Below are 22956 nucleotides of genomic sequence, written 5' to 3' on the forward strand. Positions count from 1 at the left end.
CCTCTATCCTGAGCTGCCCACTTTGTGCACAGGACCGTCAACAACACGCCATAAACCTGTGGCTGGTTTATGTGTAATGAGGCATCATATATAGGAAACGGTGAGACTCATCTCAACATTGTCCCCCTTCCCATCATGATACAGCATTTCTCTCCCGATGAAAACTTTCCGTGAAAATGAAATAAAATAAATAATAAACAACAAGATTAAAAATATAAACAGCTAAGCACAACTTTTCAAAGCTTCTTTGCTATTCTAAATGGGAATAGCTTTAGGACAGCGCTAGCTATCCCTCACCCAAAGCATCCAGGGGTGGAGAGACTAACGCTTTGAGGAAAAGCTTTGTTAACCTGCGAAAGAGGAATATTTTCAAAGGACAAATATACAACTGGATAAAAGAAGCAGAACATGGGAAAATAACCATTTTCTGGTTGTCCTACTTTTCCTGATTTCGGGGAAATTATTTTGCGGAGTGAACAACACGCGTAGTGTCCAAGTGGGTTCTGATTCGTGCTCAGGACTGTGATTGGCTGGTCTGACTTCCCGGAGGAGACAAAGTCACGGTTTCGGTGGGTTGTGTCTGAGGAGCACGTGGGAAGGTGCTGAGGGTGAAGATGTGCGGTGGGAGTTTACATGCGGGTCCCCAAGCACAATCTGACAGAGGGTCTGCGTCTTTCTGTCCCCATAGTGGGGCCGAGAGTGGAGCTACAGCTCTGGGCTGTGCTTGGAACACGCATGTATATTTAAGTTCCAAGGAACAAAGTGATGACTTTGTTGGTAAAAGAGGCCGTTTTGGTGGGTCTCTTACGTTGCTGCTGGCTCCTGCCATCCATCATTGCTCCCTGAGGGCTCGCCACGAAACTTCAGAGTCACTTTCAAACAGCACTAATTAGGCACTCATGTGGCTTTGGGGAACCTCTGCTCCCTCGACTTTTCATCTGCGTCATGTTCTAACATGAAAACTTTCTTCCGTGAAGGATAGGGAGAGCCACTGCCCGGGGAATCCCTCTCCAGCTCTCCTCACGCCAGTTGGAAATGTGCGTGTGGGAAGCAGCACAGGTTTGTCACCTTAGTGGAAGATGTTTCTCAAAATACGGTGCTACTTAGCAGCTTCTCGGGCAAGAACTCCCTATAAATGTATTGCTTTTCCTGTAAATTCCTAAGAGGGAACTAGATGATGCAAGGTCTAGCTTCCTTAGCAAATAACCAGACACACAGCTTCATTTACATAGGAACAGGCTTTAACACCTCAGAACTGCTTCTCCAGGCGGGAACAAATATCCAGATGAACCAGAGATTCCTGTTCAACAAGCCTGGCTGCCAGGGGTCTTGCTGATCCACATCTGGGCCTCTGCTCTTCCTCCTTACAGCCCGGCAGCACAGGCAGGACTGGGCACTTGATAGAAACACAGCCTCTGAGGCCTCACCCAAGACCTATCGAATCAGAATCTGCGTTCTCACAAGATGCCCAGGTGATCTGTCTGCCCCCAAAGACTGGGCAGAGATGGCAGGGGAGGAGGAGGAAGCTGCGTGGGATGAAACAGGTGCGTCCACAAGTGGCCCGGGGGAGCTCTGCTGGCTTTAGCCACACCTGGGACTCATTCACTCCTTCCAGGTGCCATTAGGACCCAGACTGAAGATGGGTTCAAGGTGTTTCATGAGGGCCTGGCAGGCATTCCACAGGTAGCAAAGGACAGAAGAGTGACAGAATTAAATGGTCAGGACTTCCAAAGGCAAGTTTGCCATCTTGCACCAACCACCATCCTTGCCACCCCTCGTCAGATGTCTTCCCTGTGGTTTGTCCTCTCAGTGCCCTGCAGACGTGGTGCTGAGGTGGGGCTCCAAGGCCGCCCCGGGGGTGAGGGAGGAGGCTAGAGGGAAGCCGGATGGAACGTGAGTCCATTGCCCAGTTCCACCCAAACCCCTCTGCTTTTATTTGCATTATGTGTTAAGGTTCCAGTGAAGATTTGCTGAACTTAGCAGGGCTCTGAGAACCACTGTCCAGAGCAGCGAGCAGGAGCTGCTCCACGTGTGCGGAGAGGTGGGCTCCGAGTCAGACGCCCCTGGGGTGACTAGTCTGCTTCTTCTCCACACGCGAGTGACCTGCACTCTCCCTGCCTCAGGGATCTCGTCTGTGACCTGGGGACAGCAGCACTAGGCCACCACAGCCCCGCTTTGCCCAGGACCACCCCCATTTACACTTGCTGTCTTTGTGTCCATATCAGTGGTTCCCTTTGCTCTCCAAAGTATCTTGGTTTGGGTGACATGCTTACCCTAACTGACGTCTACCTTGCAGGGTTGTTTTAAACATTGAGTGAGATTAGGTACCAGGGTGCTTGCTGTCTTCTCCGTTGTTTTGCCCGGGTCTCACCCGCTAAAGCTGCACTGAAGACATGCTTGTACCCGAGTGGCGACAGCGTCACCGTCACCGTGTTGAGCAAGTTACTCCTGGCATTGGTGTCAAGTTCAGCCCACCAATCAGGGGCCTCGCCTCCCCTCGCCTCTCCAAGTAGGACATCGCTCCTGCCCTTTTCCAGCTACCAGAGCCTTCTACTCAACAAGGCTCCTGCCCTCTGCCCTGCCGAGAGGGCTGTTTCTGGGCTGACTCTGTTCTCCAGTAAGGAGGTATCTTGTGTCAGGGCCTGTTATGACTCTGTTCTTGCTGGGTGTAGGTAGTGCACGGCAAGGGCATGGGAGCGTCCCAATTTACCTTCCAAGCCTTCCGAGATAAGCTCCTTGCTCTGGAGTGCAGAGCTCCAGATCCAGTTCCCTCCACAGGAGAGTTCTCCGGGAGCCCCTCCTCCTGGGGGTTCCCACGGCCGGGCCGGGAATGATTGGGCCATATTACACCCTGTACTTCCAATAATGCTTCAGGACAAAAGCCAATGTTTCTTGCCTTTGTGGAGTTAAGGTCTTGGGGTGCTGTTTTTAAAATGTATTAAGGAAAAATAGAATTTACGCTGCTGCTCAGAGTTCCAGTGCTGTCTCGGGTGGTGAGGGAGACACCATGAGACAGGCTTCCACCCTCTGCTGTCCAGTCCTCGTGGGGAAAGCATCCAGAGAAATTTTCCAGACTAGCGCAGAGGGCTCCTCTAGCAACGGGGTTTGAGGTTTAAGAGAAGGTTGAGAGTCAGTAAAATCAGCACCTGCACAGCGTTTCCATTGACACGTGTACTAGTGGAGGCCAAGGTGGTGACTGTTTGGGGCACTGTCATGGCATTCATCTCGCCGAGGTGTAAGTAAGACACTGGTATCTTTAATTTGTGGCTGGCCACCTGCACAAGAAAGCGAGCAGACAGAATGTGCAGGTCCAGGCTGAAAGTGGGACAATAATTTAAATCTACTAGGAAAGTCTTTTTCCCTTTTAAAAAGTGATAAGGAGGGGCTGGCCTGGTGGCCACGTGGTTAAGTTTGTGCACTCTGCTTCGGTGGCCCATGGTTCGTGGGTTCAGATCCCAGGTGCGGACCTACACACCGCTCATCAAGCCATTCTGTGGCGGCGCCCCACATACAAAATAGAGGAAGATTGGCACAGATGTTAGCTCAGGGCCAATCTTCCTCACCAAACCCCCCCTCAAAAAAAAGTGATTAGAAGATTCATAATCTATGGTTTGGGTAGACACGCAAACCAAGATTTTTAAAGAGTTTTAAAGCTTTAAAATGAGAAGTGCTTCTCTATACCCTAAACCTGTGAAATGCCAGGAGTTGAGAAAAATCCTGCAATGCCACATGGCAAGGGTTTAAAATAGGCTTTATTGAGGACAGGAGAATCTCGCAGAGAGACAGCACACAGAGAGGCCTGCTGGACATGCACATGGGTCCACAGGCTAGAGGAGGGACCCTGATCCCCCGTGGGTCCCCTTTTTGAGACGGTGAGCATCAGAAGTGGACTTGTTGATGGGGCAGTGAACAGGTTGTCTGGATTTGGGGTGCTCATTACGTACAGGACTTGTCTGGGAATGCTGGCAGCCCAGCACCCAGGCTTAGGAGCCCATGAGAAGCTATAGACCCTCTGCAAGAGGGAAAGGAGCCACTGGTCCCTGGGGAAGCTGAGTTTTGGTGAAACCTCTGCCACCAGAGAAGGGAGGTGAACCCCCTTCCCAAGTCCCAGCTGGCGCATTTCCAGGTCATCCAGAATCAGCTCCTAGGGACACTTGTGGGCAGTTCTGGTCGTTGCATCACAGAGCTCCAAGGTAACATAATACAGTGTCTGGAAATATTTTACAAAGTCTAATCTTGGCCAACGGCAAAGCTGAATCAAGCTCTCTCACCTGTGTCATTTTGGTGTTAATACCCCTGAAACAATTTTTACAAAAGGTGTAATGTTGTAAACGCCATTCTTGGATATTTTCCCATATCAGCATATATAGTCCCACCTCATTCATTTTAATATCGGTCTGGTAGTGCGTCATATAGATGCCTCTAATTTGTTTGAGAAGTCCCAAATAATTATATAGTATAATAATTCTATATAATTATTAAAAATAATCATAACAATATAATTGTGCAGGGTTTTTTCTTTTTGCACTCTTGTATGAATTTCTTCCCACAAGGAACGTCTTTGCGTATAGATCTTGGCAAAAAAGCTTTTGTGACTGTTTCCATTGGCTAAATGCCTAGCAGTGATGGTGGATTCAGCGTGTTTTTTAGGGGTGATGAAAATGTTCTAAAATTAGATTGTGGTGATGGTTGCACAATTCTATGAACACTGTACACCATTGAATTATACACTTTAACTGGGTGAGTACTGTGGTATGTGAATTTTGTCTCAATAAAGCTGTTACAACATTCCTAGCAGTGAGAGCGGGAGGTCCGAGGGGGTGTGTGGGAAACCGCGTGCAGTTATTTCCTCACTAGAGAGATGCGCACGGAGCCGTCTCCCCACCGGCGCCACTCTCTGCCTTTCTGCTCAGCTCTTCTCTCATAGGATCATTGTTTGCTTCCAGGAATCTGCCTGAGCCTGGGGGCCGGGAGGGGCTTCCCTGAGTGCTGCAGCCCCAGAAGGCTCTTCACCTCTGACAGGTGGCAGCCTGCCTGCTCCTGTGGGTCCAGCCGTAACTGGGGGGTGTGACCCAGGCCAGGGGCCTTCCCCTTAGGGCTTTTCATGGATCAGGAGGTGGGAGCCTGTTACTCCACCCATGAGATGAAGCTGGCACAGTCTGTGTGTGGGCACATCTCTTATCTGGAGGAGTCACTGCCCTCGACTGGAAGCTATATGGCCATGCTCTTCAGCACCCAACTGCCCCAGGACTGAAACAATCCCCTCTGTGTTCATCTCACCAATTGGGATAAGGTTTAGTCCCTTAACTAAGGCCTGCCTTCCATTTCCTTTATATCTCCTGCACTGTCTAACACGCTTCCTAACTTAAAAATGCTTTCACACGTATTATCTCGTTTAATCCTCACAACAGTTCTGTGAGATTTATTATAGAACCCCCGTTTTGCAGATGAGGAAACTGAGATGGGAACCAGAGACTTGTGAGGGTCACACAGCCATTGAACATGCAGAACCAGGGTGCAACTCAGACCTTCCAACAGCAAAGCCCCCGTGTGCAGCCACTGCCTGGGTCACGTCACCAGAACCACAGCGGGCCCCTGTTCAGGCTGTGCTGAGTTGAGCAGGCTCTGGGTTTTATCCTTCTTGACTCAGAGCAGATGAGTGAGGTGACTTGAGAGGGAGCGTGTTAAGTGGATTCTGAGGGAGGCAGACAGGATTAACTCTGGCAGCCCCACCCCACTTCAGTACAGTTCCCTGGAAACTACCACTTTCCCACTCAGCTTAGTACTGAGTTAGTTTCAACTTGCTTATTCACTAGGTGAGGAAGAACGGCACGAAGTAGTGGATGAGAGGAACGTTCTCACACAAAGACATTCAGGTGTTCTACACCCAAACTTCACATATGGGTGTGAATGTTCTCTTAGGATTGTATGAACGTGCAGAAAGAAATGGCGGGATGTACACCAGACTATTAACATTGGTTCCCTGGGGGTAGTTGTCTGCTGGTGGGGGGAGGCAGCATTCTCTTCCCCATCCAAAACAAAGCGAAACAAAACGGGGAAACTTTTAAAAATGTGTCTGCAACTAAATACAACATGTACAAAATGATCCCAAGTGCGTAAACTCATATAAACATGTACACGTGCATAGAGGAGTGTAGAAAAGGATATTCATATATCATTAAAAGTTTTTACAATAATGATAAGCATATTCTTTATGTCACCACAAAAATGCATACTATTTATAAAATCACAAAAAAGCAATAAAGCTATTTTCACTGAGAAAAAGTATTGGCCACTATAATATATACCTTATCAACTTTTCTTTGGAAGTGTAAGTGAGCATAAGTGAGACCATCTTGTTATGCTAAATGGCCCCAGCCCCTCCTCTGCTGCTCTGCATGTGCTCTAAAAAATTCGCATGCCCTCTTGATTTATGGCGTCTGCTTACGTATGTACTCCACAATAGGTTGATAAATCAAAACTCTCTTCTATGAGTTTCTCTGCAGGAAGAGGCTAACCACAGGCAGGAGACACGTGTACAAGGGACCCATCAGAGCTGACAGAAGAATGGAACAACGTGGAGCCTGGAGCCCATCACGCCTGGACACCAACATCCCTGCACCCCTCCTCACTGCCCACTTCCCAACGTAACTGCCTCAAGATTCTCTAATCTTGGAAGATGGGTTTTTTGGAGATATTAGTCTGTCATCTTACCGATTATGGCAGCTAAATCGACTTAAAACTTCCTTTCTCGATCCCTAACTCGTGATTGACTGTCTCAGAGTGTGGCGAGCAGAGTGAGCCCATTACTCGGTATCAGAAAGAGGCATACTAAGCAGCTGCCTATGTGGCCAGGAGTAAAGGATGCTTGGCGTCCCCTTGGAGCATGTGTTCTGTGGGGCTCTGAGTGGTGTCACGGGTTCCTAAACTGGGCGAAACATGGAGATTTAGGCACCACTCTAGAGATCGCTCATTAAAATACAGTTTTCACCAGATGGGTGCAATTCATTCATCTATAACCTCAGGTTATCTTAAGAGTAGAGAGGAGAGCATCTTGAGCGTGTAGAACCTTGGTCGGGTAACTTTTGTGGGAGGTAGATAGCAAAGTTCTGGGAGACAGGCTCTGACTAAGGGCAGATTGGAGTTCGGCAATTTTGGGCATGTTAGTAAATACACATATATAATAATTTGAAAACAAACACAACTGACCAAATTAATCGTTGTCTTCCCTGAGCTTAACGGTTATCACCAACCACAATTTGGGGTGTAGTTAACTAAACTCTTGAAAGAAGTTTCTGTTTACAAAGTAAGGATTATGTTTCCAAATCATCCAGTGGCAAAAGGGAGTTGCTGCAGTAGGGACATGACTCAGCTCGGGGCAATGTAATGCGTTGCAGTTGCTCCCTTTCCCAAGGCCACCGAGGGAAGGTGATTGATAGAAGCAAGAGAAGTATCTTAGAGTCTCATCTCTCAGACGGCAGCCCATGGACATTCCACGTACGCATGCTTACATATTTTCATCTTTTTTCCAATAATCTAGTGCAATCCTACAAAACTCAGTTGAAAAGAATTGTCTGGGGCCGGCCCGGTGGGATATTGGTTAAGTTCACATGCTGCGCTCCAGTGGCCCAGGGTTCACAGGTTCAGATCCTGGGTGCAGACCTAGCACTGCTCGTCACGCCACACTGTGGCAGGTCCCACATACAAAATAGGGGAAGACTGGCACAGATGTTAGCTCAGGCCAATCTTCCTCACACAGACACAAAAAAATTGTTCTACTATGCCACTGTTTAACAGTGCCTTTCAGGGATCTGCCTTTGCTTGGTTTCAATGGCACTAATTTAAAAAGATTTATTGGTCACCTCTGGCTATTTCTACACTGCCAAGGTGAAATGTATTCTTTGGGAAATTTACAGACAACAGCAACAAATCACTGGCAGAAATGTTGGTAGCTTCTCTGTAGTTTTCCAGTGATTCCACTGTGCCTTTGTAGGAAGGCTCTTATGTTTTCTAGAACTCATAGAGCAATTTCAAAGAAATTACAGAGGAAGATTCAGTACCTGCAAAATGGTTTCACCCTCTTGTTTATGCAACAATGTGTTCACCCATCCATCAACCATCCATTCAACCATCCAGCCAGCCAGCCATCCATCCAACCATCCATCCGTCCATCCATCCATTCAACCATCCATCCATCCATCCATCCATCCATCCATCCATCCATCCATCAAACCATCCATCCATCCATCCATCTGTCCATCCAACCATCCATCCCTCCATCCATCCATCCATCCAGCCAGCCATCCATCCATCCAACCATTCATCCAAGCATCTAACCATCCATCCATCCATTCAACCATCCATCCATCTGTCCATCCATCCAACCATCCAATCATCCATCCATCCATCCATCCATCCATCCATCCATCCATCCATCTTTCCAGTGTTCCATCCAGACATTTATGCTTTGTACAAGGCAGAGGGATAAAGACATGAATAAGACCAGGGCTTGGCTTACAGCCTGGAATGAGGAACCCTGAAGGGAAGTCAACAATTTCACCATGATGTGACTGTAATCAGCCAAGAATCAAGAGTGGATGGTGCAGGGCATTTTTTGCAGGGCAAATAAACCTTCCAGAAGACTTAAAACATGAAGGCTCAAGTAAAGCCCAAAGTTTCTGATGACCACCCCACAAAGCATTTCAGTATTGATGGCGTAGAGCGACTCTCCTGGACCAGCGGGTCTGACCCCAGGTGGAGAGAAGAATGGAAAGAACAGCTCTGCCAGGTGGGCACGGTCATTCCCCACCTTTTGTGGGGTTGGGACAAACGACTGTTTGCTGGATCTCAGGACGGCATCTCCTTCTCCGAGGTGCTATTGCACATATTTCTTATTTAAATTAGAATACATTAGTTTTGAGAAAAAAAGAATGCGTGTCACAAAACGATGGGTGGGTGGGTGAGGAAAATTCCGTCTATGAGTGAAGTGTGTGTGTCTATTCTAGGGCTGTTTCGGAAGCAAAAGTAACAGATGAGACTTCCCCCTGATGAAATGAGCCAGTAGAGAAAAGGTGAGTTCTGAAGGTTCTACGATAGGCAGAAATGTCAGGGGAGAGCAGGAAAATCCCAAAGAGGCCAGGGATGTCCTCATACCTATTGTCAGGGGTTCGACAGGGAGTGAAAGGGCCCCTGGGGAGGACTGGAGGTGATTTAGGAACGTAAGACTGCAAAGGCACCTAGGCCTGCACAAGGGCCAGGAATGGGGCCCAGACGCTGGGTAGGAGAGGCGAAGCTGGCAGTGTGTAGATCAGCAGTTCCCCTTGGCATGAGAAGAGGAGAGGTTGGCCTGGGACAGGCTCCAACCTCCGCCCTCCTTCCAGACACCAAGGGTGCCCTTCCCGGACCCCTGCTAGCCTTGCCTGGGTGAGGGAGTCGGGTGGGCAGAGAGGAGAGGAGGATTATGCTCTGTGGAAGGTGTTTTGGGGACACGCCACAACTGGAGTGTAGCAAAGGGAAGGTAACCACTGGTCATCATCCTCGACAAAGTGCCTCAGAGCAGGGGAGTGTCCCAGCAGGCTCCCGCGGCCTCGCGGGCAGAGGGCGTGCGGTCCTGGAAGCTATTGAGTCGGCTTTGTTTACAGCTTCCATTCCATGCCAAGTGGGCGCGGGTGGCTCTAAGAAACCAAGCCTAGCTTCAATTTATCACCACAAATAACTGGAAGGCCAGTCAGTTTTGTAAGCCACATACGGGTCCAGAACCATGTGGTGTGCAGCCTCCGTTGATGTGATATTCCGTGACTGCTGCCCCGATTCTCCTGGGCTTCCTGAAGCCCACCTGGGAGGGTAAGCGTTTACTTCTGCGAGCACGTAGGGACTGCGCCCTGGGCGTTTGAAGAGCACCGTGCAGTGTCTTCCGTGCCTGGTGAGAGTCAGGCTGCCTGAGTTCAAACTCTGGGTCCACCACTTACTGGCTGAGTGACCCTGGGCAGCCCACTCGATCTTTCTGTGCCTCAGCCTTGCCACGTGTAACAATGGGGACAAAACTACTGCTTAATCCAATGGTTCTCAAAGCTAAATGTGCATCAGAATCATCTGGAGGGCCTGTCAAAGCAAATCACTGGGCCCCAGCTCAGAGTTTCTGATTCACGAGGCCTGGGCCTGAGAATGTGCATTTCTAGCGAATTCCCAGGGTGATGTTAATGCTGCTAGCCCAGGGACCACACTTTGAGAACCAGTGACCCAACCCACAGAATTGTTGTTAGCATCCAAAGAGAATTAATGTAAAGCCACATGTTGGTAATTAAATAGCTCGATTAAGGTTAGCTGTTTATTATTGTTACGGTTGTCATTGCGGTTATTGGCACGGTAGTGGACTAGAACCTCCCCGTTTCTAGTTAATGGGAACCGGGTATTTCTGACGGCCCCGGCCTCCCCGACTGCATCAGCGCACAGGTCCGCTGCGCCTCCTGGACTCAGGACAGCACAGGCCTGGACTCCTCGCTGGCTGTGAGTACGAAGTTGTTATCTAACTTCCTCCATGTGCACGTCCCGTCTCTCCAGCAGGACAGGTGCCGTGTGCTGGGTTTCTTCGTGTCTCCCAGACTCCTAGCACGATGCCTTGTGTACAGTGAGGCCTCAATGAAAGCCAGTCCTCGGAGTTGCAGGGAACTCTGGAGGCGCCCACTCCAGACTCTGCCGGGGCAGGGCTTCCTGCTGCCGCTTATCCCCGGGTCCCCAGATCCGGAGAAATCAGATCAGGAGGGCTGGTGAGACTCAGGAGGCTGCATTTTAACGAGCCTCTAAGGCTCTGATGCAGGTGTTCTCTGGCCACCTCTACGGAAACACCATCTTGTTCAGCGCTTTGCAAACTGCCCGTTGTGACTCGTCAGTGAGTTGTGAGATCAAGTGATTCAGTTGAGACCGGCATATTTAAAAGAATAAGTAGAAGAGAACAGAAAGAAATTGGAGGAGAGTGGAAGAGAGGAGGGAAGTATCAGAGTGTATCACATGTGGTGATGGTAAGTGTTGTCCTGTGTAACTTAGTTTCAGTGTGTGTGTGTGTGTGTGAGTGTGTGTGCTGGGCCCCTTCACAAAATCTACTTTACAGGTCATGGGAAGGCAGTGGGAAGGCTGGCCTAGAGCATCCCCTCCTGTAGGCTGGGAGGACCAGCATCAGGCAGGCAGTTGTCCTCATGTTGGCCGGCTCTCATTCTGTATGGAAACCTGCCTTCCTCTGGTATCCATTTTCCCGGCTGTGCCCTCCATCAGAGCAATGAATGGCTCCACTCCCTCCTTCCACGGCTCTTCAGAACTTTGAGAAGGGGCAGCATCCTGGATGGGGTGGGCTGGGGTCCTAATTGCAGCTGCCTAATCAGCTGTAGCTGGCGTTGCAGATGGTCAGTGTCGGGAGCTCTGACGTGCACCAGTAGCTCCTGGAGGGGTGGGGCCGGGCAGGGGAGGAAACCCAAAGTCCGCTGAGCCCCAGCTTCGAGACTGCAGGGAGGGACAGGGGAGGCAGGAGGGGGCGGCGGGGATTCCATCCCTGCTCGCCAGTTGCCTTGTTTGGTCTTGTTTTCGGCATCTGCCTGTGTGGTGCTGCCTGTCTCCTGCAGAGGCCCACACTCACACCTCAGCTCCTTTGTTCTTCAGACTGAACGTTCTGAGTTTCTTCCATTATTTTTAATGATGTAGTTCTCAGTCACTGTTCCGGTTGGCTTACTCGACACTCTCTGGTAAGTCCTATGAAAGGACCCTGAACTGCTTATCTAGCTGTTGAATGAATGACCAGTGCAAAGAAAGCAGGCGTATACGACCTCTTCCCGCCTGACTCCCCGACCCCTTCAGTGTGCTGTCACACTCTGCATTTCAGCACATACTTACCGAGCATCTTTCACGTCTATTTTACATGTTAGGTACTGGGAAAACAGAAATGCAAAGACAGAAAGCTTCCCCCACAAGTAGTCAGCATTTTGACAGAGAAACTGGCTTGTAACCAGCCATTTGATTCAGGATATGTTCAAGACTAGAAGTGTGCACCAGGTCCCAGGAGGGAGAGAGAGCACCTGGCACGTGAGAAGCGCTCACTAATGCTGATGCAGAATGAACTAACACTGTAGGGACTCCGGGCTACTCAGGGAGACTTCTAGAGAAGGGGACGCCTGAGCAGGGATTTGCTTCAACTCCACCGCGGAGTGGAACCCACCCACGCTTCTAAGTTGCACTTGATGAAGCTCTGAGCCAGGGGAGCCAAAGATTTTCTCTTCGGGGCTGGTCATCTTTCTTCTAGATCATGGGAATAACATTTGGTTTTCTAGCTTGACTATGAAGAATCATTATAATTTGGCATAGTTTCCACAGGCGGCTAGTATTAGATGCAAAATAATTGAGCAAAGATGTGCAGTTGAAACAAATCTGCCCCAAGTCTGGCTCCATTTCCCTATCTGCCCCACTCATGTGCTCAAGACTTGGAACTCGTTGTTATTGACTTGAGCCACAGCTCACTCACCAGGTAAGAATAAAAGTGAAATGTTCTTACCTAAGAAGGAATTCGCTTCTGTAATGAAACTGCTTGGGGGCAGGGCTGACTTACCTAACATAAAGAAACTTGTACCTCCACACTGACTCTCAACCAGTGACACATTTTTTATCTGTTTATTAGAAAGATTAAACCCTAAACTGCAATTCAGCACTCATTGAAAGAGGCCTGATTAAAAACCAATCGGGCCGGCCCTGTTGCCGAGTGGTTAAGTTCACCCGTTTCGCTTCGGTGGCCCAGGGTTTCGCCTATTTGGATCCTGGGCGTGGACATGGCACCGCTCATCAGGCCACACTGAGGCGGCGTCCCACATAGCACAACCAGAGGCACTCACAACTAGAATACACAACTATGTACTGGGGGACTTTCAGGAGGAGGAGAAGAAGATAAAAAAGAGATTGGCAACAGATGTTAGCTCAGGTGCCAATGTTGAAAAACAAAAAACCACTGGGAGCTCAAGCTAGAAAGAATCACTGGTTGTATGTGAGAAGACGGGGAGGGAAGGAGCAAGAATAAAATCTTCTTTTCTAAATTTCACCCAAGTAGGAAGTAAAAACTTCAGAAACCTATAATTAACCATAGGTATTAGAAAATAAAGTTTGTTTGCATTCAAGCAGCTGAAGATAGTACAGAAAATTACTGGGACCATCAGAAAGGCTTGTTGAAGCATTTAGCGACCAACCTATCAATGTAAATTTTAAACTGACCTGGCATCAGAAATATTTATATACGGGCAGCCCTTGAGTTCATAACCCTGAGGGTCCAGGATGGGCGTCCTTGGATTATTAGAGTCGGCCAGTTTTAGTTCTTTAGATGACAGAGGACTGGGCATTTCATAGTAACTCCAATTGCTAAAAATCCAGTTGCTAAAGCTTCTGTCTTCAGGCCTTCTCTCTCTCTCTGTCTTCTCTCCCCCAGCTTCTGCCATGTGTTTGGTGGCTATAATTATCATTCAGCAATCCTAGTACTGATTCCTTCTCTCTCCACCCCCTTTACTTCAGATTTTGGTCTTAAAGTACTTGTCTTTTTATTTGGAGGCCATGTCAAAACCTTGGTGGAACTAAGCAAGATATACATTTTAAACACAGATTTCCAGATTCTCTCCTTTGGTGACTTCATTCACTCTCATGGCTTCTCCCAAACCCACGTCTCCAGCCTCAGCATTTCTTGAAGCACCAGAATTCCCTTGAAACTGCCTGTGGACAGAGCCCCGCGAATGCCCTGCTGGCCCCTCAAAGCCCTGGTCTTCTGCTTGCCTCCAAACATGTCATGATGTCTCCCATGTCATTAACGATGCCACCCTTTCCCCAGTCAACCAATCTCTAATTTCCAGGCTTTCTGTGATCCTCCTCTGCTCCTCACACCTAGTCAGTGCTTGTACCTACATTCTTCTCTAGACTCCGATGCACCGCTCATCATCTTTCACCTGGCACACTTCCACCTTTTTTCCACAGGATACTCTCCTCTCACTTCCAACCAACTGCACTGCCAGGGTCGCTAAAGGGAAATGCTTATCCTGTCATCTTCCTATTCAAAATCTCAAATATCTTCTATTGTCTATGGAACCAGTACTAATTGTTTTGGCCAAGGAAACAAGGTCCTTCATAAAACACCCCCCCTCCTCTCTGAGTCTGATGTTCTGGATAGTCCATTTCTCCACTAATTTCCATGAGAAGAATTAAGAGGAATCTGCTGTACCCGAGTTCTATAGAAGCAGCATCATTGATTAAAATTGCACCAATATATCAAAAACTCTCCTGATGAAAAGAGACTTAAGAATTCACCTTTAATGATTACATCAACAGATTGAAATGCCTCCTCGATATTTCCTTGTTCTCAGTTCTTTTCAGGTCCAATGAATGATGTGTGTTGTATTGCATCCTGTGGGAGGTAACAAATAAAAAGTATTACCAATGCCATGAAATTCAAGATTTCTGACTGTGGTCACCTCCACATCCTTCACAGTGAAAACTGTATGTGATGTTAACCATCCCTCCTCTAATTCCCTAGCACAGCACAGATTCAGACACGATGTCCTAGTGCTTCAAGGGGTACAGCACTTCTCAGACCATGCGTCCTGACCTGGCACAGTTTAGGAAATATCACCACCAAAAAGTGGAGTCCCATCATGTGCATACTCAACTTACCTGTGAACTGCAACCATCCCTGAAATGGGGACTCCTCTGCTTCCTTTAATCCTCACAACAACAGCCACACCTGCTCTGGAGGCTTAACATGAACCTAACCCCTGCAGGCGAGCAGGTGCTCGTTAGAATTCTCCCACCACCTGGGCTGGGAGTTTGATGGGTGTGTTAAAGGAGAACGATTTCAATACGCAGACAACTGCATAGCGGCCTAACCTTTGTTCCTTATTTCAGTCAAGTTGTTCTCAAACTTTAGTGTGTAAAACATTGCGGAATAGGATCATATGTATAAAACCTTATGTTCTGGACTTTATGCACAATTGAAGGGAATTTTCAAGGTTATTTTTAAAATTTAATTTTCTAAATTAGGCAACACAAATGACGTAAAAATGAAATAATCAAAATGTGTTTGATGAAGAGTCTTGCTCCCGCCTCTTGCTCCCGCCCCTGTCCGTCTATCTAGTTTCCACCCACTCCTACCAAAGGTGACAACTATTGTTAGTTTCTTGCGTGTTCTTCCAGAGTTTCTTTATGCAAACACAAGCAAATAGGAACATATATTATTACCTGCTTTTGAACAAACCTTTTTCCTTTCACGTATCAGTATAACGTGACGATCTTTCTATAGCTGCCCATACAGAATGTCCCCATTGTCTTTTATACACACACATAAAATTCCATTGTATAGATGGATGGACAGCTGAATTATTTCTAATATCTTGCTATTGCAAACAATGCTGCAGTGAATAACTTGAAAAACACATTATTTTGAATGTGTTCAAGCTAAGCTGTCGGATAAATTCCAAGAATGGGGTTGCTGTGTCAAATAGCATCAGCATTTGGGATTTGGATACATATTGCTAAATTTCCCCTCGTAAGATGTTCCAGTTTACACTCTCATCAGCAATATGAGAGCACTGCTTTCCCATAGCTTGTCAAACGGCTGTCAAACTTTTGTATTTTTGCCAATCTGATAGGTTAAAAATAGCATTTCCTTGTAGCTTTTAATTTGAATTTCTCCTATTAGTAAGACCAAGCATCTCTTCCTATACATAAGGGCCATTTATATTTTCTTCCTGCGATCTGTCTGCTTACATCCTTTGCCCACTTCTCTGTCGGCTTTCTTCTTGATTTCCAGGTCTTTATATACTTAGGAAGTCAGCTTGTCGTCTGCGGTTTGGTTTGCAAATATTTTTCCCGGTTGATGCTTGTCCTTGAACTTCGCTTATTATATTTTTCTTTATGCAGAAGTGTGTTATTTTACGTAATGGAACTTGTTAATCTTTTCTTTCCCGGGCCTTCGAGTTTGCGTCGTAGTTAGAAATACCATCCGGGGATTCTCCCCGGTTTCTTCTTGCGCTGTTTGATTTCACATCTGACATTTTAACTTTTAATCTTTTGTCTCTTGGTCTATCTTGGTGTAGTGGTGTAGCATGTTAAAGTTCATTTTGATCTTTCTGGATTTTCACTTGGAACCTGATCCCAAAGGAGATGGGATTCTACTGTATTCGCTTGTGCACAGATCTTCAGTTTCTGTCCTTAGGTAAGGAGCAGCGGGCGTCTAGCAGGCTGCCCAGCCTGGCCTGTGTAATGCGAACAATTCCCGTTGCCGCCCGTCCTAGAAGTAACAGTGCTACTTCCCTCCTCAGTGGGTCTGTCAGGGATGCACAAAAGGATCATTGCAGCTCTACCTGGGAACCCGGGAAAAAGTGCGGAAAAGCCCAGGAGAAAAGGGGTACTCCCCTCACACGGTGGAGAGTGAGCCCGTCCCACGTGGAGCAGGAGGGAACTTAGGGGAAGTGAAGGACCAGGGCAGCCGGAAGACAGGACAGGAGCTCAGGCAAAGAAACTTCAGGCAAGTGTTTGCACTTCCTCAGATTGAACCCACAAATCTGGAGTGTGGGGTTTTTCCTCAGTGGTTTCTCTTTAGGAAAACGGGAAGCATTTCAGGTGTTCTTAGGGGCAGTGGGCACAATTAGCTGAGAGGACACATTTCCAGCTAGTGGTAAGAGAAAGAAAAGCAGACTGAAATTTTTAGGAGAAAATATGCTTTCCAGTCTGTGTTATCTCTGTAGCAGCTGGGAAGGCCACACAAGATAAAGGAGTTTCACAAGTACTGTGGTAACAACGTGCTTTGGAACTTTCTGGAAAGATTCACAGCCGAAAGACCAATTGGATCTCAATGAATGCCCACAGTCACAAGCTCCCCATCTTGGAACACAATCTTCCCTTTTTCTGTGGCCTCTTTGGCGTGAATATATAAATCAGCAAGCACAGTATGGACAACCTGAATCAGCTGCAGAACCCCACACGAATCACCAGCAGAAAAACAGATGGAGTCCCACACCAGAGGGAACGGAAATGTACACCAGCAGGGCGCTGTCTGCTGGGCGACCTCCCCCAGGATGACGTTGGTGGGGCTACTTGGGGTAAAGAGTGCGGCTGAGTTTAAATACTGGCTCTGCCACTAGCAGCTACACGACCTCAGGCAACTTACCAGAACCCTCCAAGCCTCAGTCTCTTCACCTTAAAATGGAGATATCAGGGCTGGCCCGGTGGTGCAGTGGTTAAGTTCACATGTTCTGCTTCGGCGGCCCAGGCTTCTCCGGTTCGGATCCCAGGTGCAGACATGGCACCGCTTGGCAAGCCATGCTGTGGTAGGCGTCCCATATATAAAGTAGAGGAAGATGGGCACAGACGTTAGCTCAGGGCCAGTCTTCCTCAGGGAAAAGAGGAGGATTGACCACAGATGTTAGCTCAGGGCTAATCTTCCTCAAAAATAAATAAATTAATTAATTAAAAATGGAGATATCCATGCCAACTTCACAGGGTTCTTAGCTGCCTTAAGTTTGTTCTGAAATGAGGCTTAGTACAAATAAATAGCCTAAGGTCATTAGGAGGACTCCATGTGGTCAAGGGTACAAGATGCCTGGAGAACAGCACCAGGAAGTGGCAGCTGCCACTACTGACACACTGCAGGGGTCTTAGACACTAAGGGAGGGGTCGTGCTCCCTCGTCTGGGACTTGGAATTTGGAAGTGGAGTGAGGATAAAGTCCCATCCAGGCAAATGGGACAACATGTAAAAGACACTCTTTAAGGGATGTCAGTTCTTGCAGCCTGTGATTCCGTGTAACCCGAGTTACAAGTGAGTACTCCTGTCCCTTGCAGATGTCTTCTGGTGATGCTGGGGTCCAAGTACCAGGTTTTCTCCTGCCCTGTGGTAAACCTACATGGACCAACGACCAACCAGCTACGGCAGAGCAGTCGATGCCAGTGGGAGAACCAGGCTCTCTGACCTGGGAAACCGATCGGACTCCAGCTCTGTCCTCTCCCCCTGGTGGTCTGGGTGCACGGTGTGGGTGAGCCAGGGATCCCTAGGGTCTGTGCATGTGACCGTGTGTCATACGTGCATACAACCCTCAGTCCTCCTCCTTCCAGCCAGGGGTCGGCTGCACAACCCTCTCCCCTAGGTTTCCTTCAAGCTCCAGCCACCCTTTACTTATATGTCTGTGCTTCGAGTCTGTCTGTAGTGTTCATCTTCACGGGACTTCATTGGCATAAAAACACGACGGAACGATAAATGGACAACAAACATCTGAAAAACGGTATAACTTCACCAATAATTAAAGTAATTTTGATTAAAAATAGTAAGATACCATTTTTCTGTAAATTGTCAATGATTAGAAATATATAACACCCACTGTTGGTAAGAGAGTGACGAAATGGGTGTCATCACACACAGGTGCTAAGAGTGTAACTTTCAACAGTCTTTCTAAAGGCCGCAAGTATGAAGGACCTAAAAAGTGGACAGAAACTTCACTTCTAAGAATCAATTGGAATTGGACAGAATGGGAAGTTTGTGCAAAGATTTATGTACTAGAATATTCACTAAAATATGATTTGTTCCCAATGATGGGGATTGGTTAAATAAATGACAGCACATTTATTTGAATTAAAAAAAAACACAGCCATTGAAAATCTTGTTTTTGAAAAATAGTGATATGGAAAAATGTTCATGATTAAGAGAAAAAAGAAATATGTATGATTATATATATACAACATAATCCTTGCTTTGTAAAAATATGTTTTCTTTATTCACATATTTATATATGCCCCAATAATTCCTAAGACTGGAGGGAAATCTATCAAAATTATAATGGTGTGTTAAGAAAAACTATCTGAGGGGCTGGCCCTGTGGCCGGCCGGTTAAGTTTGCAGGCTCTGCTTTGGTGGCCCTGGGTTCTCCAGTTTGGATCCTGGGTGCGAACCTACACATCGCTCATCAAGCCATGCTGTGGCAGCGTCCCACATGGAGGAACTAGAATGATTTAGAATATACAACTATGTGCTGGGGCTTTGGGGAGAAAAAAAAAAAAAGAGGAAGATTGGCAACGGATGTTAGCTCAGGGCCAATCTTCAAAAAAACGAAAGAGAGAAAAACTATCTGAGAGAAAAGGCAGAATGACCGGACGTCTATTAGCTGTCATCTGGGAGGAGTCTGGCCCACCCACACAGGGGTGGTCTGATCCCCAGGGGAACATCCCCTCCGTTAAGTTACTATTTACTATTGACCAGAGTCTGTGAAGTTACAGGATAACACTGGGTTGTTTTTCCAGGAGTGAATTAAATTATTTCTCCTCTCAAAGCTTTATTCTCTGTAAGGTACAGTATCCAGGGGTCATGAACCATTACACACACACAAACATACATACACACACAGACACTCAGTCACATACCACTTCCCAGAAAAGAACGTAGTTAAAAAAGCATGAGGCATACGTTTGATTTTAGTAGTCCAACCAACATTAGGTAGACAGATCTAAAGAGCTTTATAAAGGAGGTAATATTAAGTGAAATAGTAAAAGAAGAAAAGGTGGGATTCAGTGTACTGAAGGAAAATCACTAGGTTTCTATTAGGAGAGCCACAGTCAAAGTGATGTCTTCCTGTAAGGTGGCTTCTGCTACTTTTATGGGGGGGATTGACCATGGAAATGGTCAGAGAAGACTCTGGAATTTGTAACACCTGCAGTAGTCTGGATGTAGGGAATTAAAGCTCAGACAAGGAGATGGCTATTGAAAGAGAAGAATTGGATCCTAGAAATGTGAAAGAAGAAATAAATGGCAGGATTTGAACATGAGTTGGTATTTGGATGAAGGGTGTGAGAAATTAAGACTTAAAACTAAACTTTGCAGAACTTTTAATCATTGATGCCATTAATAAAAATGGAGAATTTGACCAAAAGGTAATAATAAAGAAATCAGAAAAATCTCAGACTACACAGAGGACATCCAGTGAATAGCTATTGATAACCAATCTTAAAAACTGAGAGTTATGCACAAAAACAACCACGAAAAGTGGTCTATCCTGACTCCTGAGAGAGATGAACAGAAAAGGAACTTCTTAAACACAAAGATAGCTTCCTAGTTGCCTCATTTATTAATAAGAAGCAACAAATTCATAGCTTCCTGCTCTTTCCGGGAGTAATTCTACTCTTTCTCTCTTAACTTGCATAGTCAAGAGGATGATGAGGATTTCTGGGACATTCCACAATCCCGGACTCACAACCTCCAATCACTTAAAGTGGTGATTCTATTTTTCTCTCTCTCTGGGACCACTCCGTTTCATTCTAGAGCATGGGGGTGACAATAACTGGAGGATGGCACCCACCACGTGGCAACAGAAGGTGAGTAGAAAGTCATTATACACAGTCCAAATTCAGTGCTTCACCAACCTGCGGTCTCAGGTAATTGCAGAGCCCTGTGCTCCCACCTACTCCCCAGACAATGTGATTGCTGTGCCTGTCTATCAAGCCTGCACTAGGTGACAGGTAAGTCAACTGCACATAAAAGAAAAGGGAGCATTAGTTCAGGGAATGGGAGAATGGCTAAAGCAAGATGAAGGTGTGAGCAGCAGCTCTGGCATGTGTAGATCACCCCCTTCCGGGGGGCCTCAGGGCTATAGCTGTATTAGGATTTGGGGGATAGCTGTCCGAGCCTGATTCAGCCGACGCATTTGTAACCTAGTTACATAAACGCTCCCTCTTTGCTGAAGGATATTCTGGCAACTTCAGCACTGTGGAATACAGCCTTGAATCTAGCAGGAAGCAGAAAATACAGCTAGGAATCTAAAATAGTCATGGCAAAGCTCCAACCCTAAACCCCAGGAGATTTCAGCCCCCCAGAGAATATCTTTGGCTCCCCTGGCTCAGAGCTTCATCAAGTGCAACTTAGAAGCGTGGGTGGGTTCCACTCCGCGGTGGAGTTGAAGCAAATCCCTGCTCAGGCGTCCCCTTCTCTAGAAGTCTCCCTGAGTAGCCCGGAGTCCCTACAGTGTTAGTTCATTCTGCATCAGCATTAGTGAGCGCTTCTCACGTGCCAGGTGCTCTCTCTCCCTCCTGGGACCTGGTGCACACTTCTAGTCTTGAACATATCCTGAATCAAATGGCTGGTTACAAGCCAGTTTCTCTGTCAAAATGCTGACTACTTGTGGGGGAAGCTTTCTGTCTTTGCATTTCTGTTTTCCCAGTACCTAACATGTAAAATAGACGTGAAAGATGCTCGGTAAGTATGTGCTGAAATGCAGAGTGTGACAGCACACTGAAGGGGTCGGGGAGTCAGGCGGGAAGAGGTCGTATACGCCTGCTTTCTTTGCACTGGTCATTCATTCAACAGCTAGATAAGCAGTTCAGGGTCCTTTCATAGGACTTACCAGAGAGTGTCGAGTAAGCCAACCGGAACAGTGACTGAGAACTACATCATTAAAAATAATGGAAGAAACTCAGAACGTTCAGTCTGAAGAACAAAGGAGCTGAGGTGTGAGTGTGGGCCTCTGCAGGAGACAGGCAGCACCACACAGGCAGATGCCGAAAACAAGACCAAACAAGGCAACTGGCGAGCAGGGATGGAATCCCCGCCGCCCCCTCCTGCCTCCCCTGTCCCTCCCTGCAGTCTCGAAGCTGGGGCTCAGCGGACTTTGGGTTTCCTCCCCTGCCCGGCCCCACCCCTCCAGGAGCTACTGGTGCACGTCAGAGCTCCCGACACTGACCATCTGCAACGCCAGCTACAGCTGATTAGGCAGCTGCAATTAGGACCCCAGCCCACCCCATCCAGGATGCTGCCCCTTCTCAAAGTTCTGAAGAGCCGTGGAAGGAGGGAGTGGAGCCATTCATTGCTCTGATGGAGGGCACAGCCGGGAAAATGGATACCAGAGGAAGGCAGGTTTCCATACAGAATGAGAGCCGGCCAACATGAGGACAACTGCCTGCCTGATGCTGGTCCTCCCAGCCTACAGGAGGGGATGCTCTAGGCCAGCCTTCCCACTGCCTTCCCATGACCTGTAAAGTAGATTTTGTGAAGGGGCCCAGCACACACACTCACACACACACACACACACTGAAACTAAGTTACACAGGACAACACTTACCATCACCACATGTGATACACTCTGATACTTCCCTCCTCTCTTCCACTCTCCTCCAATTTCTTTCTGTTCTCTTCTACTTATTCTTTTAAATATGCCGGTCTCAACTGAATCACTTGATCTCACAACTCACTGACGAGTCACAACGGGCAGTTTGCAAAGCGCTGAACAAGATGGTGTTTCCGTAGAGGTGGCCAGAGAACACCTGCATCAGAGCCTTAGAGGCTCGTTAAAATGCAGCCTCCTGAGTCTCACCAGCCCTCCTGATCTGATTTCTCCGGATCTGGGGACCCGGGGATAAGCGGCAGCAGGAAGCCCTGCCCCGGCAGAGTCTGGAGTGGGCGCCTCCAGAGTTCCCTGCAACTCCGAGGACTGGCTTTCATTGAGGCCTCACTGTACACAAGGCATCGTGCTAGGAGTCTGGGAGACACGAAGAAACCCAGCACACGGCACCTGTCCTGCTGGAGAGACGGGACGTGCACATGGAGGAAGTTAGATAACAACTTCGTACTCACAGCCAGCGAGGAGTCCAGGCCTGTGCTGTCCTGAGTCCAGGAGGCGCAGCGGACCTGTGCGCTGATGCAGTCGGGGAGGCCGGGGCCGTCAGAAATACCCGGTTCCCATTAACTAGAAACGGGGAGGTTCTAGTCCACTACCGTGCCAATAACCGCAATGACAACCGTAACAATAATAAACAGCTAACCTTAATCGAGCTATTTAATTACCAACATGTGGCTTTACATTAATTCTCTTTGGATGCTAACAACAATTCTGTGGGTTGGGTCACTGGTTCTCAAAGTGTGGTCCCTGGGCTAGCAGCATTAACATCACCCTGGGAATTCGCTAGAAATGCACA

At 47.6% G+C, this 22956-nt stretch overlaps 1 long non-coding RNA gene across 2 annotated transcripts; it reads right to left on the reverse strand.

Annotated features, from left to right (window-relative positions):
• Positions 1-14302: 14302 nt before the first annotated feature.
• Positions 14303-22487, reverse strand: LOC139045201 (uncharacterized). Of its 2 annotated transcripts, none has more exons than XR_011503099.1 (3): positions 22104-22487; positions 17177-17331; positions 14303-14416 (listed from the first exon to the last, which is right to left on the reverse strand). It is a non-coding gene; the product is annotated as an uncharacterized lncRNA (long non-coding RNA). The 2 variants fall into 2 exon arrangements; XR_011503100.1 differs by lacking the exon at positions 22104-22487 and adding an exon at positions 21390-22076.
• Positions 22488-22956: the final 469 nt, after the last annotated feature.

This window comes from Equus asinus, chromosome 4 (genome assembly GCF_041296235.1).
Source record: "Equus asinus isolate D_3611 breed Donkey chromosome 4, EquAss-T2T_v2, whole genome shotgun sequence".
Classification (NCBI taxonomy): Eukaryota; Metazoa; Chordata; class Mammalia; order Perissodactyla; family Equidae; genus Equus; species Equus asinus.